The 14,945-nt window shown below is 41.9% G+C and overlaps 1 protein-coding gene across 3 annotated transcripts in view; it reads right to left on the reverse strand.

Annotated features, from left to right (window-relative positions):
* The window catches only part of LOC144791743 (zinc metalloproteinase-disintegrin-like lachestatin-1), a 4,387,327-nt gene that overhangs the window by 2,599,797 nt on the left and 1,772,585 nt on the right, over positions 1-14,945 (reverse strand). The gene's annotated exons all lie outside the window — the stretch shown is intronic.

Consider the following 14,945-nt stretch of genomic DNA (forward strand, 5'->3'; position numbering starts at 1 on the left):
CGCCAGGTAGGAGAAGGATCTTCCTCCAGCGGTGGCTCTCCAAATACGTGGTACGGTGGCAAGGGCGAGGCTGGTCGAACGCAGCTGGCGGGTGGGCGTGTAGAAAGTGAGGCAGTTGTTAAGGTACTTGGGGCCCAGGTCATGGAGAGCCTTGTGAGCGTGGGTGAGGAGTCTGAACGTGATCCTCTTGCTGACGGGGAGCCAGTGCAGGTCTCTCAGGTGAGCGGAGATGTGGTTGTGGCGGGGGATGTTCAGGACGAGTCGTGCTGAGGTGTTCTGTATGCGCTGGAGTATTTTCTATGGTTTTGCCGTGGTTCCCGCGTAGAGGGTGTTCCCATAGTCCAGTCGGCTAGTGACGAGTGCCTGGGTGACCGTCTTCCTGGTTTAGGTGGGGATCCATCGAAAGGTCTTTCGGAGCATGCGCAGGGTGTTGAAACAGGATGACGAGACAGCATTGACTTGTTTGGCCATCGAGAGGGAGGAGTCCAGGATGAAGCCCAGGTTTCGTGCGTGGTCCGTTGGCTTGGGGGTGGTGCCCAGGGCAGGGGGCCACCAGGAGTCGTCCCAGGCGGAGGGAGATGATCCCAGGAAGAGGACTTGCGTCTTGTCTGAGTTCAGTTTCAGGCGGCTGTTCTTCATCCGCTCGGCGACGTCTTTCATTCCTTCGTGTAGGCTGGCTCTGGCGGTGGCGGGGTCGTTGGTGAGGGAGAGGATCAGCTGGGTGTCGTCGGCTTAGGAAATGATGTTTAGGTTGTGTTGGCATGCGATGGCCGCGAGGGGGCTTATGTAGACGTTGAAGATGGTGGGGCTGAGCGAGGATCCTTGAGGTATGCCGCAGGCGACTTCGGCGGCCGCGGATCGGAACGGGGAGGCGGACTCCCTGAGTTCTTCTGGCGAGGAACGAGATGATCCTTTCCAGTGCCTTCTATTGGATTCCGGTGTTGCTGAGGCACTGTATTAATGTGCGGTGGCAAACTGTGTCGAACGCTGCGGAGAGGTCCAGGAGGATGAGGGCAGCTGTTTCCCCGTTGTCGAGCAGGGATCTGATGTCGTCGGTGGCTGCGATGAGGGCGGTCTCGGTGCTGTGGTTGGCATGGAAACCGGACTGTGAGGGGAAGTTCTTGAGGTCGGTGGGGTCGGCTGTCGGTTTCTTCAGGAGGGCGCTGAGCTCGGCATGCTTCCCAATTCACTAGGACTTAATTCAGTTTTTAAAACAATAAGAGCAAAAGATCATCTGGTCAGTCACTTGGAAAGGCCCACCCTGCATGAACTGAGGAGCCTTTTTAATCATAACCAGTTTAGTAAATGTCATCTAACATGTTTATTATTGTATTATATTTATTCAGAAAGTATTCTGCACGTTAGCCGAACAGGACAAGGTGTTTGCTGTGACTTCTTAGTTCTAGAACTTCTGTTCCATAGGCCGAATGAAACTTTTATGTACAGAAGTCCGCCTTTCTCTGAAGCCCACAACAGCAGAGATGAACAAGAGCGCCACCTTGCTGGGGCTTCCCGAACCGGATGCCTCACGCTTGAAAAGTGTATTCATTTTTTTCCCAAAACTCCTGACTTTCTTTTTGCTCCAGTGTCCAGTGGGAACCACGTTTCAATAGAACTAGCTGACTTTTAGGAGTGGTTTTTGGGATATGTGTAAACAGGGTGCTCTGCCGCGAGGCTTGATAAGAGTTCACGTCACAGGAATGTCTGGCAGAGTAGTGTTGTCATGTAAACACATAGGTGACTTCGCAGAATAAGCACACTTGAGCCCTTTTCTGCAGCCTGACACTTAATACAGAGCAGCGTTGGTTCACCGAGGAATGTTTCTTCGGAATAACATTTATTTTCATTGAAAGGAACAGAAGCTGCTTTTAAGTACTTTTTCGGGTCAGTGTCTTTCAGCTGCCGTTGGGTGTAAATTGCTCCCCTTGACACGAGAATGAGTCGGTGTAAGCGCTTCCACCGAGCCTATCTCTGCCGCGTCGGTCTGGATGCACTGTCTGCTCGGATACTAATGATGCAGGGTATGCAGAATGGCCATTACATCCACACTCCGGAGTCCCTCATTCTCTTCCCACCTTTGATGTCTGCATCTCAAGATGCGCTGCTCATATTTTAGGCAATGGGCCATTAGCTTTGGAAATACGTGAATGTGAGCAACTTGGGCAGTCGGTTCGATTCTATTTAGCAGAGACCGAAGGCTGCTCGAGTGACGTGGCTCGTGCACATACATCAATTTACGTTTAGATGTTATAACAAAAACACCATATGGCAGCCCAAAGGGATTGTGAATGTCTCCCAGAAGAGCTGCCGACCTGGCTATTTTGTGATATTAACTATTTTATAATATTTTGAGCTGACCATTTTATTATAAAAGTTATAGGGTAGACAGAGCAGGGTGTAATGTGTAATGCCCAACAAATGCCAATGTAATATAAAAGTTAGAGGGTAGAGCAGGGTGTAATATAGTCTCACCAAATACCATCGAAATATAAAAGTTATAGGTTATTGCATGGTGTAATGTACAATGTCAACCGAATACCAATAGGGGATGTACCATGATCCACCACAATCCCGGCGGTCATTTAATAATTCAATGACGTCCACATGCACACTATACAGAGCCTATGCCACATACTAAGAGGTATATTAGCAGTTGTAAAAGTATCGACCTGTTAAATGTTATTGGCAATATATAAAACATGTATCCTTAATGGAATGGGCCGAGAATACATAACAGTGTTTTTTTTTCTATAATGCGACAGGTGCACCTGACATGAAAATGTACTATAGTGCAGGGGTATGGTTGCGATAACTTACCAGAACCTGCGTTGTACTATGTCACGATAGTGTACCACCTCTTTATGCATTTTGTATCTGTCCCATGATTGCTAAGAGGGCATAACTGGAGCTGCTGCGTAATTCACTGAAGAAAGGTCATACAGCACCGCAACCAATCCGCAAATAAATCAAGCTATCAGTTGCTAGGAGATACTTTCGATAAAGAAATGCTGAATTAATAGACATTCATTTGTATGGCAAACTGACTAACTTGGAGATTTTATGCAGGTTATTTGCATCAGAATGTTGACTCTATCTACCAGTATAGCTCCCTGTATTTCACTCTAATGGGGCAAGATTAAAATATATGATTTTAGGCTTTCCAATTGTTTAAAAATGCTGCAATTCAGGAAAATTGCACCTCTAATTTATGGGCCTAGTGTTATTCTTGTGAAGGTTAGGAATCAGTGCACTGTGGCAAAACCAGATAAATCAGCCCCTGTGTCAATTGCATCAACACACACAGACACACACACGCACGCACACACACACACACACACCCGCACGAGGGTGGCTGGTCAGTGATGCCCTTGAGACTTTTGCAGTAAAAGCTTGTTTTTCTTTTTATCTCCTGACTTGCTTATTCCTCACCTACTCTATAATGTTCTTCAGGCTGCTTCCCATCCCGCTGGCTGTGTTACCTTCGAACTTTTGTTTTAGTGGGCCCAGCAACTGAACGTGCTTAAGGACCATCTCTTTCCTTTCTTGCGTTTCATGAGCACCTTAATTATTTGTTCCCCATTTCAGCTTATCATTCTCACATGGCTGTCTGTTATGTTAGGATGGTAAGTTAATAATGGCTGTGGTGCTTTATGATGCATGCTTACATCATGGCACAGACATTACAGCACACAACATGACGAGCGTGCAAATACACGACAAAACATGCTTCAGCATCTGCAGCAATCTTGGAAGAGGTTTCTTTTAATTGCAAACCCACTCAAAGTTTGGGGACCGTGTATGCACATGCAGCTTGATGCATGTATTTACATGCCACTTCCAAAAAGTATTCGCAAACCATGACCTTTTAAAACTGTGTCCTATTGGCTTTGCCAACGTTTATTTTTAACAGCAGAGTCTGTGGTTCTCTGTGACCCAATAGAGTCAAATATGAAACGAGTTTCACATATTAAGTGCTTTAAAAATATCATATGAAAGAGCATGGAGATTTAGTCTGAATGCAGCTCAAACTCATCCGTGATGTCCCCGATTCGATGTATATTGAAAAAACAGATTGCTAGCATGCTGCTTTGGTGACCTGTGCTCCAAACACAGCTCTACGTGCCCCATAAAAAAGAAAAGAATTGGCATAACCAATAGGTCTCGCCTTTGGGACATTACAAGTCTTTAGACATGCAACACTTGATGTTGCACCAATGATATTGTGCAGCATAATTAAATACTTATAAGGTCCTAAAGGCGTGACCTATTGGCTATGCCAATGCTTGTTATTACTTGATATGAACTGAATTTTTTTCAGTTGCAACACAGTGGTTAAACAGTTTTTTAAACTCTGCGCAAAATACCATTGTTGCACCTTCATTTTCTTCATTGCTTAAACCGCTTGTATATTTGGTTTCTGAATGGTCATTTACTAGCAGTATCAGCGCCTGTGGCAATGAGATAAAATCTCACTACCCAAATATGCCTGGTCATCAGCAGTGACTATTAACGTAGTTTTCCAATTTTAATTGACAATCTGTACACAGGGTCGTAACGCAGGACCCTGCAGCGCTGATGGCCCCCCAATCTTTTAGGGGCCCCCATTCAGCCCAAGGCCAATTAATATCTGCTCTTTGGGCAGTAGCAATGTACGTAAAATATGCATATACTGTTTAGACAGATCGGGGTTGGTAAAGAGCAGTATTTTCATAAACAGCGTACAGTTCAGTTAAGTAGATGGTTCAGCAGCAAGGGTACTATATGTTGTTTCTTGCTAGGAAGCTCAGCCACTCTCCAGGCATCCTACATTTTTGTTATTTTCATAGCGACTACCTTGTTTTATCCCTGTTGGGAGCATGTAAAGTCTGTATTGCCTACAATGTAAAACCTCTGACAAAACTTGTTTTTGCGGAATCTGGGGAGTGCATAAATAAATGAGCTAAGAGTGACTTAGCAGGGGCATTTTGGGCAGGAAAGACAAAAAGATAATCACAAGACTACATCAAGAAAACAATGGGTAGGACTTGGAGACCTCCGTGTGTCCAGCATGTTGCCCACTATACCTGTCAAAGAACGTTGGACCCCTTTCTCATAATCATTTTGTTTATCCTGTATTATGGATTTGAATTTCAACATTGCTCAGTAAGGACATCAGAATTTAACCAGAACCTATGAAGTGTTGATAGACTTGTGATTGCTGAATGAAGGTTTGCGCTTGTAAACAGCACATCCATCCATACATGCATTCATACACACTGAAGATTTGTGCGCGTAAACAGCACATCCATCCATCGTCGAATATCAATTTCACACATTACTGTACTTGCCTGTGTATAGCAAGAGCTTTCACACCCAAATTGGTGAATAGTGCGCTATACAAAACAGCATAACATATGTCCTGCAGCGGCTGGTAGTAAGAACGCCAAGCCCACCTGAAATTAGTGTCCCTTTTCTGTACCCTTAGATAAGACTGTGACTAACATGCATATATAAACAAGCTATATTGGTACCAGGTTCATTTTTTATTTTTTAAAAGCGCGCTGACACGAAACGTGAAAAAATACTTTTCACTGACGTTGGACCCCTTTCTCATAATCATCGAAACATAGGTGCATTATTATTTACTATGTGTTAAACATATTTTTTTGTTAATATAGCGGCCCGTAATAGTTGCTTCAGAGCACTTTAGCACTTACCATATTCATGTAACTGAATGGAATGTTAGAAAATACAGATGATACTTCTGTAGCGATACTACTTTTAACAACTTTATTTGTATGCCTGTGAAAATATTAACGTTGCTTAACACCACGTTCCGAATGATATCTAGCCATTTCTATGCTGAATATTGTATTATGTATGCATAGTATTTGTTCTTGGAGTTCAGCCTGGGCACTAGACCACATCTTGTCCTTGTTTTGTCTCTACTCCCTTAATGTACACATAATGAATGGCCTGTGCCGCTTGAAACGTCGTATTTTATTGTATTTATATTCTGCATTATAAGGCATTGAAGCACTTGAAAAATGCGTTGCTTCAATGCATTGCTTACGAGTTCCAAATGGTGTTTCACGTACAGGGCATTTTTTAAAGCTGAACAAGAACAGTAGATGTTGCATCATTCAGGATGATGTGGATTGTGGCTAAATACTTAAAAGATCCCAAAGGCAGGACCTATTTGCTATGCCAATGCTTGGTAACATTGCAGTTATTTTAGCGGTAAGAGTAGAATACTTTTTTTTGTTTGTTTAAGAGATTTTTATTAGCATTTTGGAGTAAATACAATACATATGTCATAAAAATTGGAACAATAGAATATCAAGGAGGAATACTAAAACATATGCAATGAGCAATAAAACGAAGAAGAAAATGGTCATAGAGAGAAGGAAAAGGAAAAAGGGAGATACAAGTAGAATAGAAAAGAGGAAAGAAGAAAGAACGAAAAGAAAGAAGGGGCAAAAGAGGGGAAGGGAATAGAGAGAGAGGGGAAGGGAAGAATAAGTGAGAGTCATTCAAGGAAGAGAGTTGGAGGAAAGATAAGTGGTAAAAGGGAGCCAAAGGAGATCAGATTTAATTTTCAGGGGGACAGAATAAGAGGAAGTGATAGCAATCCTATGTTCATCGCAAACAAAATTCCACCAGGTGTGAATAGAAATTTTAGAATTATCTTTCCAACATAATAAAATAAGTTTAAATGCAAGCGAAATAAACAAGTCCAACAATCTCGCAGAAGAATAGATAATATCAACATCAGATGACAATGATCCTGGGAAAATAGTCTGTAAAGATAACTGGGCAGAACAATTAAAAACTCGCATACATGTCTTCCAAACTTCCTTCCAAAATGATAAAACAGGGAAACATTCAAATAGTAGATGTTTAAGTGACCCAGTTTCTTTAGCACAGGACCAACATAGTAAAGAAGATGTTGGGGAAAACTTATGAACACTTACAGGAGTGATAAGAACTCTGTGATAAATGTACAGTAACGATTGGGTAATACGAGCAGCAGGAGATACTTTGAACAATTTGGACCATATACGATCCCACAGCAGAACAGAGAGAGAAATATTAAGGTCCGTTTCCCATGCAATCTCAACAGCTGATTTAGGACAATCTGAACCAGGTGACAATAATAGTGTATAAACAAGGGCAGCCTTAGGTTGTTGAGTGGAAAATAAGGGATAAAGTGAAGAGGTAGGAACAAAAGATGGGAAGGCATTAGGTATTGAAAAGGAAGCTAAGGGTGACTGAATGGCAGACGTAATAATGGTATATTCAGAAAGATACGACGAAGGTAAGTTAAATAAATTTTGTTATTTCGGAAAAGTAATGAGAGAATTATTATCAAAAAATGTATGAACAAATATAATGTTCTTTTCTTTCCAGTGCTTGAAATAAAATGATTTACCTTTATATCGAAGAAATTTGTTATACCATTCAACAGATAATAAAAAACATTGCAATGAGGAAAGATTAGAGGAGAAGACATTGTGTAATACCGTTTGGGAGTATTTTAAGATAGGGTATTTAGTCAAAAAAGAACAGTTTGACATAAAAACAATATGTTGAAAGGAAAGGTCTTTCAGCAGGGAGCGTTCTAGAAGAACCCAGGTAGGTAGAGGAGTGTCATCAAAGTCATAGGCCAAAGAAAAGGATTGTTTAATCAGGGAAGCGGAGCGATACATTTTAAAGTTGGGAAATCGAACTCCACCTTCAGATTTAGGGCGAATCAGCTTTTGCAGCGCTATTCGGGGATGCTTGTTATTCCATAAAAATTTAGAACAAATATTGTTTATGCGGGAGAAATAGGAAAGGGGAATTTTGAAAGGGAGCATAGATACAGTATAAAGAACATGTGGGGTAATCATCATTTTAATTGTGTCTAGTCTAACCCACCAGGAAAGAAATAATGGGGACTAGATTTGAAGAAGGGAGTTGATTTTCTTTATAAGAGAATCAAAATTAAATTTAAGGGTATCTCTCAAGGAGGGTGCAAACCAAATACCGAGGTACTTAATTTTAGAGGGACACCAAGCAAAATCAGTATTATTAAACATGAATTGGTAGCAAAGCGAATTAAGTGGGAGGACTTCCGTTTTGGACAGGTTCAATTTATATCCCGAAACAGAGGAATATAACCGGACCTCATCCATAAATGGTGGAAGGGAGGTTTCAGGATTGGACATGTAAACCAGCACATCATCTGCATATGCGGTCAATTTAGTTTCAGTAGAAGCCAATTTAAAACCAGTGATGTTAGGATTAGAACGAATTCTTTCTAAGAAGGGCTCAAGACAAAGAATAAATAATAGGGGAGAGAGGGGACATCCTTGACGAGTGCCTCTAGACAAGGAGAACGACTTGGAAAATTGGTTGTTGACAAAAATACTGGCACGAGGAGAGGAATAGAGAAGTTTAACCATAGAAATAAAAGAGGGACCAAAACCAAACCAGTGTAGGGTACGAATCAGGAATTGCCAGTTGATACGATCAAAAGCTTTCTCAGCATCTAAGGACAGTGCTGCTAAAGGGACTTTAAGATGTTTGCTGTGGGCAATGACATTAGAGAATAAACGAGCATTGTCCGCAGAAAGCCTACCCTTCACAAAACCCACCTGGTCCGTCTTGATTAGATGGGGGATAAGGGAATCAAGACGAGAAGCAAGAATTTTAGCAAAAATTTTGCAATCATAATTAATTAGGGATATAGGGCGATACTTTTTGCATTGGGTGTGGTCTTTATCAGGTTACGGAATGATGATAATTAATGCATCCAAAAAGGACCCAGAAGCCTTTGCACTAATAATAAAGGGGTTGAAGAGTTGAAGGAGTTTAGGAGCAAAAAAGGTATGAAACGAAGAATAAAATTCTACAGGAAGGCCGTCCGGACCAGGAGCCTTTGATCGTTTGAGGGAGTGAATGGCTCGAGTTACCTCTTGTAGTGTAATTTCTTCTTCCAGGAGAGCAAACTCATCTGGGAGGGAAGGGGGAGAGGGAAGACCCTCAAAAAAGGAAGATAAGTTTACATCAGAGGGATGGGTGTCATCAGTATATAAGGAATGATAATAGGAATGGAATACGTCAGCGATGTCCTCATCTGCTGTAGCCAATTTGCTTAGAGAGTCATTGAAAATGGGGCCTACATTTTTACGTTCAGATTTAATTTTCAAATAGTTTGCCAACAATTTCCCCGCTTTATTTTGGCCACCATGGAATTTGGATTTAATTTTAAGGAGGGTGTTACAAGCCTCATTGGTAATAATCTTATTGAGGTCTGTTTTAGCTAAGATCAAATCGTGAAGGGAGGAGGGGGATTTAGAAGAGAAATACAAATGCTCAAGGTGTTTAATTTTACGAAGTTGGTCATCGTACTTTTCCCTATTGAGTTTCTTCTTTTAAGCAACATAGGATATGGTAAATGCTCGGAACGCAGCTTTAAATGCATCCCAATTGTTAGGAATGGAGGTATCAGAGGGATCATTAAAGGTAAAAAATTCAGTGAAAAATTCCGCACTTTCCTTCAAAAAAACTGCATCAGATAAAAGAAAGGCGTCAAATTTCCAACGACTAAATTTAGAGGAGATAAGGGAAAGATCAAGTGAGGTAGAAACAGGGGCATGGTCAGAAATAAAAATGGAGCCTATGGCAGAGTTTTGAATGGAGGGGAGTAAGGATTTACTAACCAAAATTTAATCAATTCTAGAACGGGTGTGATGCACAGGAGAGAAAAAGGTATACTGCAACACATCAGGGTTACATAACTTCCAAGAATCATACAAAGGACGCGAGGCAATGGCAGATTGGAAGCTCTTATGAGATTTGTCAGGTTGAAATTTACTGGAAGATAATCTATCAGAGAAAGGGTCTAACCATTGGTTAAAATCACCTGCAATCACAAAATCAGGGCAGTCAATGGAGGAAATCAGGGCTTTAATAGCAATTCAAAACTTAGGATCAGGACGTACCGGGCCATAAATATTTAGCAGAACCATTGTCTTATTATGGATAACAACCTTAGCCATTGCCCAACGTCCTTCGTCATCATGTTGAGAGGAAATAATCTGTACATTTAAAGCTTTGTGAAATAAAATAGCAACCCCCCCTTTTTTAAGAAGAGCCAGAGAAAATACAACCTGACCCACCCACTGTCTCTTTAACTTGAGTGATTCGACATCAGAACAATGCGTTTCTTGAAGAAAAACAACTTGAGAACCAATTTTGGATAAATGAGACAATACCTTTTGACTCTTGACAGGGTGACCAAGACCTCGCACATTCCATGAGACAAATTTACACACCATTGAGGAGGGGGGTGATGGACGACACGTGGAGAGAACACATGTCAAGGGAAGCACTACAGAAAAGGAAATAACAAAGACATAAAATACGTGTAAAGAGAGCTCTTAAAATACTCATAACACAAACGTAAAATCTGGTCAAAAGAACGAAATACACCAGGAAGGAGAATAATCGAGAAAGAGATTGCAGAGGAGACGAAAGATATGGAGCAGTGAAGAGAAAGAAAAGGAATGCAGTAAGAAGAGAAGATAAAAAAGAGATAAGAGGAGAGGTAAGAAAGAGAACAGATAAAAGATAGAGGAAAGTAAACAGATCAAGGCACAGACGCCTGATCGGAGAGATAGCGAAGAACAAAAACATCAGGGGCAAGGATACGCCGGGTAGGGGAGACATCCCCATGAGCATCCGAGAAAAAGGACACAAAAAAAGGGTGAAGAGAAGATTGTAAGAGCGAAAAACAGGAGAATATGAATAAAAGACGAAAGAGAAGAGTCAAACAGAGACAGAGGAGAGAAGTACAGATTAATAGCGAGAAGGAAAAAGAAAACAACATGTAAGAACATCAAGAAAGGTAACAAGAAATAAGATTAAGCAACAGTATCCATCGTCGAAGAAGAAACACTCTGGAGATAAGCATGGAGCTTTTGAGGATCATCAAATGAGCGGGTTCGACCATTATGAGTGATCTTGCAGAAACATGGATGAAGAATGCCATATTGAATGTGAAGTTGTCGCATAGGAGGCAGTAGATTCAAGAATTCTTTACGTCTGGCATTAGTCACAGTCGAGAGGTCTTGTGAGATGAATATGTTGTGACCAGACCACTGGAGACGACGTTTCAGCCTGGCAGCTTTTAAAACAGTCATCAGCTCCGTGAATTCTAGAAAGAGCATGATAATGCCATGAGGTTTGTTAGAGGCAGAGTTCATACGGCCAAGGCGGTGAGCTCTTTGAATGTTCAGAGGGTGTGACGCAGGTTGGAGATCCAAAAGTTCTTGTAGACATTTTTGTAAAAAAGACACCATGTCAGGACCTTCCAAATTTTCCGGAATACCATAAACGCGTAGGTTGTTTCTTCGATTACGATTTTCCAAATCCTCCGTCTGCAGCTTAAGTTTGTGGATTTCTTGCTCTAGGAGAGGGATTTTAGTCGAGACATCTTGAATGTCACTAACCCTTTGCTCCAAATTTAAGACTTTGCCCTCCATAAGTACCCAACGGTCTTCAATCTGTTTGAGCCTGTCATTAGTCGCACTCATAAATGGTTGGAGGCCGCGAACCTCCTCAAGGATTGAGTCCAGAACAGGATTAGAGGAAGACTTAATGGGAGAGGGCGGGTCATTCTTAGGCCGTTTAGGTTTGGTACTAGTCTGAGACAACTTGGAGTCATTGGCCATGGTAAAAATGTGAGCTGCGGCCAAAAGGCGTGGCAAAGAATAAACAGCAAGAAAGATACTGCACAGTAGATATTAGCTATGAATAGTAATAGAGACACTGAGGCAGTTGAATGAAAATCGCAGGTCGCATAAAAAAGGTGGCACTGAGGTATGAGGAGATATTATAGCAAGGTGTAGCGTTAAAACTTGAAAAAACAAATATCCATCCTCATAAAGTTCATTGATAACGAGTAGGGCATGAGGTAAGTGAAGCGATATGGTCAAAACAACAATACTTGTGGCATAATGGAGAAGAGAAAAGAGTAGTCAGGCCAAATGCGGCATTAGTAAAATGGCGGCACCTTTTTCTGCCAGGGAGCACTGAGTCAGTCGTCAAAAACAAATAAGGGGCAAAAAAATGGCAAGCAACAGCAAAAAAAACGCCATAGTGGTGAAGAAGATGGACAGAGCAGAGGGATATTGCCAAATGAGAGGCAGGGAGTCGAAGCTGTTAGTTGAACGACGACACGGGCTCAGCGGCCAAAATGGCGGCCGCCCGCGTCGCGTCAGAGGGAAAAGTTACCGCTTTGCATGCAGACTCCTCACAGCATGAAGTCCAGTTCTGACGGCGACATCAGGGTCGCAGAGCCTTCCGCCGACAATGAAGCCGCCTCCGACGTCCAAAAAGCAGGAAATAGCGCTCTCACGGCATCCGTGAAGAGAGTCCGTCGCAGAGCTCACGGAGAGTGCGTCTTCACCGTCCGGCGCGCAAGCCACCAAGAGTAGAATACTTTAAACTATTTTAAATCTGTAAGTACTGCCAATCCTGTTAACTATTTTTAATTGGGCAGTTTAAAATCTGTTAGTGTCAAGTTGTTTTCAATATTTTAAATAAAGTGTTGAACTCAGTACTCACTGTTTGCTGAAGCAGCATCCTCCCGAGTGGGAGAGGCAGGATCATAGAGTGAGGAAGAAGAGGTAAGGTTAACCCTCTCCACCATAGAGAGCACTCAGAACAGGGAATACGCTGGTTAGCGGTCTAGTTGACCAGAACAAACTAACCTGCACCTTCAAATGAAAGCCGGCCAGCAGGCGTGCAGCAGCCGCGCTAACGGTGCGTGCCGCCGTCGCGGCAAAGGCAAGCATGTCTGCGCCAGTCCATGCCCCAATGGTCCCAGAAGCCAGGAACCCTGCACAATTTTCTAGATTTATATATTCTGGGCATGAATAACACAATCTCAACAAACCCAGAACAGCCGGCTGTAAGAAGGGCTGGTATTTTAAGAGGGAGTCATCCTTAGAGAAGGTCTCTCAACAATGTAATTCAAATTGGAAGTCACCCCATAAACCAGGATCAAGTAAGACTAATGGGCTAAAGCAGCCACAGGCATGAAAGTTAGGGTTCATTAACTCCCTCTCCCTGCCTAAACACAAAACAGAAATCTGCATACTATTAGAGGAGACCACCTTAGATGCCCTGTTTATTAGAGAGAGTTGGCTTACAGACTGCTCCTCTCCTGCTACCAGAACTAAAGATTCTCACATTGGACAGGATCAGGCAGGCAGGGGGAGACCGGCTATTTTAGTAAAGAGCAAGTACAAGTGTAACACCGAGGCCCTTTCCATCAAAGGGTGTGAATGCCCCCTCTTCTCAATCTCATTAGCGCCTACATATACCTTATCAGAGTTCCTAATTTATAGACTGCCAGGCACATATGGCGATTTTTTAGAAGATTTGCCCGAATCACTATCTAGCGCATTACTATGAAATCATACATCACCAAATTAGGAGATCTAAAGCTACACATAAAGAACCAAAACCTCGCCAGCATCAAAAGACTCCTATCAGACCTAGAAAGCTTGCAACTTGTCCAGTTGGTAACAACTGCCACAAATTTTAAGGGTCAAATCTTGGACTTACTAATTTCCAACTATCCAAACATTAAGATAGGCCTTCTAGTTCCGATACCCTGGTCAGACCACCATTTTATGAACTTCGAAAAGATAGAAGGAGAGGAAGGGAGGAATCCCTCCAAGGCTGAAACAATGAAAAGGCGATGGACCAAGCTCAACTCAGAGGCATTGGGGAACATCCTAACTGGCACAACTATACTTACTACTAAGAAACCGGCAATGGTGGAAGAAGCATTTTAATGGTGGGAAAAAAGGATCACTCAATCTCTGGATGAAGTAGCGTCTAAAGTTATCTCCGAATCAAAACCTAGACCCAGGGCGGATGGATGGTTCAATCCCCAAGTGTTAGGGCTAAAGAAGAATTGTAAAAAAAATCGAAAGGGATTGGAGAAAAAATGATGATCCACAACTTAAAATCATGTATAAAACTGCCATAAGAAATTACTACAATAGCAAGAAAGCTACTCAGGCAAAATTCTTTGAGGAGAAAATCAGCCTGGCTCACAACTCCTCAAGGAAACTTTCCTTCCATAAATCTTTATTTTGGCAAATTTTTGCCATAGAAGATGTTGAAAGCATTCATTAAAAGATACAATATGCAAGGATGATAAGTGATTTCGATAAACACAAGCAAATTTACAACAGTAAAAAATTCAAGTTAGTGCTTGGAGAGCCTAACGATTACTATACATCCATAATTTCTTCCATAGCAATCAATTACAAAGTGCTTGTGTGAATAAATTTAAACAGTATTAATCAGAAACCTACGCTTGTGCCACATTGCTGTCAAGAATTTTGCTACTGCAAACACAATCGGAGCGGTTAGTTCTGTTTTAAGAATTCTATAAGCCTGCATACAATGAATAAAGCCCAGATTTTTTACAAAGAGGTATGAGCCAATACCTTCTTGGCTTTTGATACGCAGTACAAAAAAACAAAATATGCAGGTCATTTTCCAGATCGCAGTTACAGCCAGGGCAGTTTTTTGGCGAAGAAAGGCACCATTTGCTGGTAAAGGCTCTAATTGGTAAGGTGCCATATCTCCATTGTAGATACAATTTTCTAGTTAAAATAGGAAAAATATCATCCAGGACACATTCAAAATAGTAAAAGTCTTTGACATTTAAAAAAAAAATCAGTTAGGGTGCCGATTTGTGGCTTGTGTGTTGAAGCAGTTAATTTGTTTTTGTAAAATAATCTTGTCAGGTGCTTACGTGAGACCATGTTACAGGTTGTCTCCGGATCCGACCACAGCAGGGGAACTCCCAGCTCCCCACATTCAGTTTTTATGTACCTAAGCCATGGTATTTTCCCAGCATTTGGTAGGCTTAGAATTTCTGAGAGTTCCTGCCT

This window comes from Lissotriton helveticus, chromosome 11 (genome assembly GCF_964261635.1).
Source record: "Lissotriton helveticus chromosome 11, aLisHel1.1, whole genome shotgun sequence".
Classification (NCBI taxonomy): domain Eukaryota; kingdom Metazoa; phylum Chordata; class Amphibia; order Caudata; family Salamandridae; genus Lissotriton; species Lissotriton helveticus.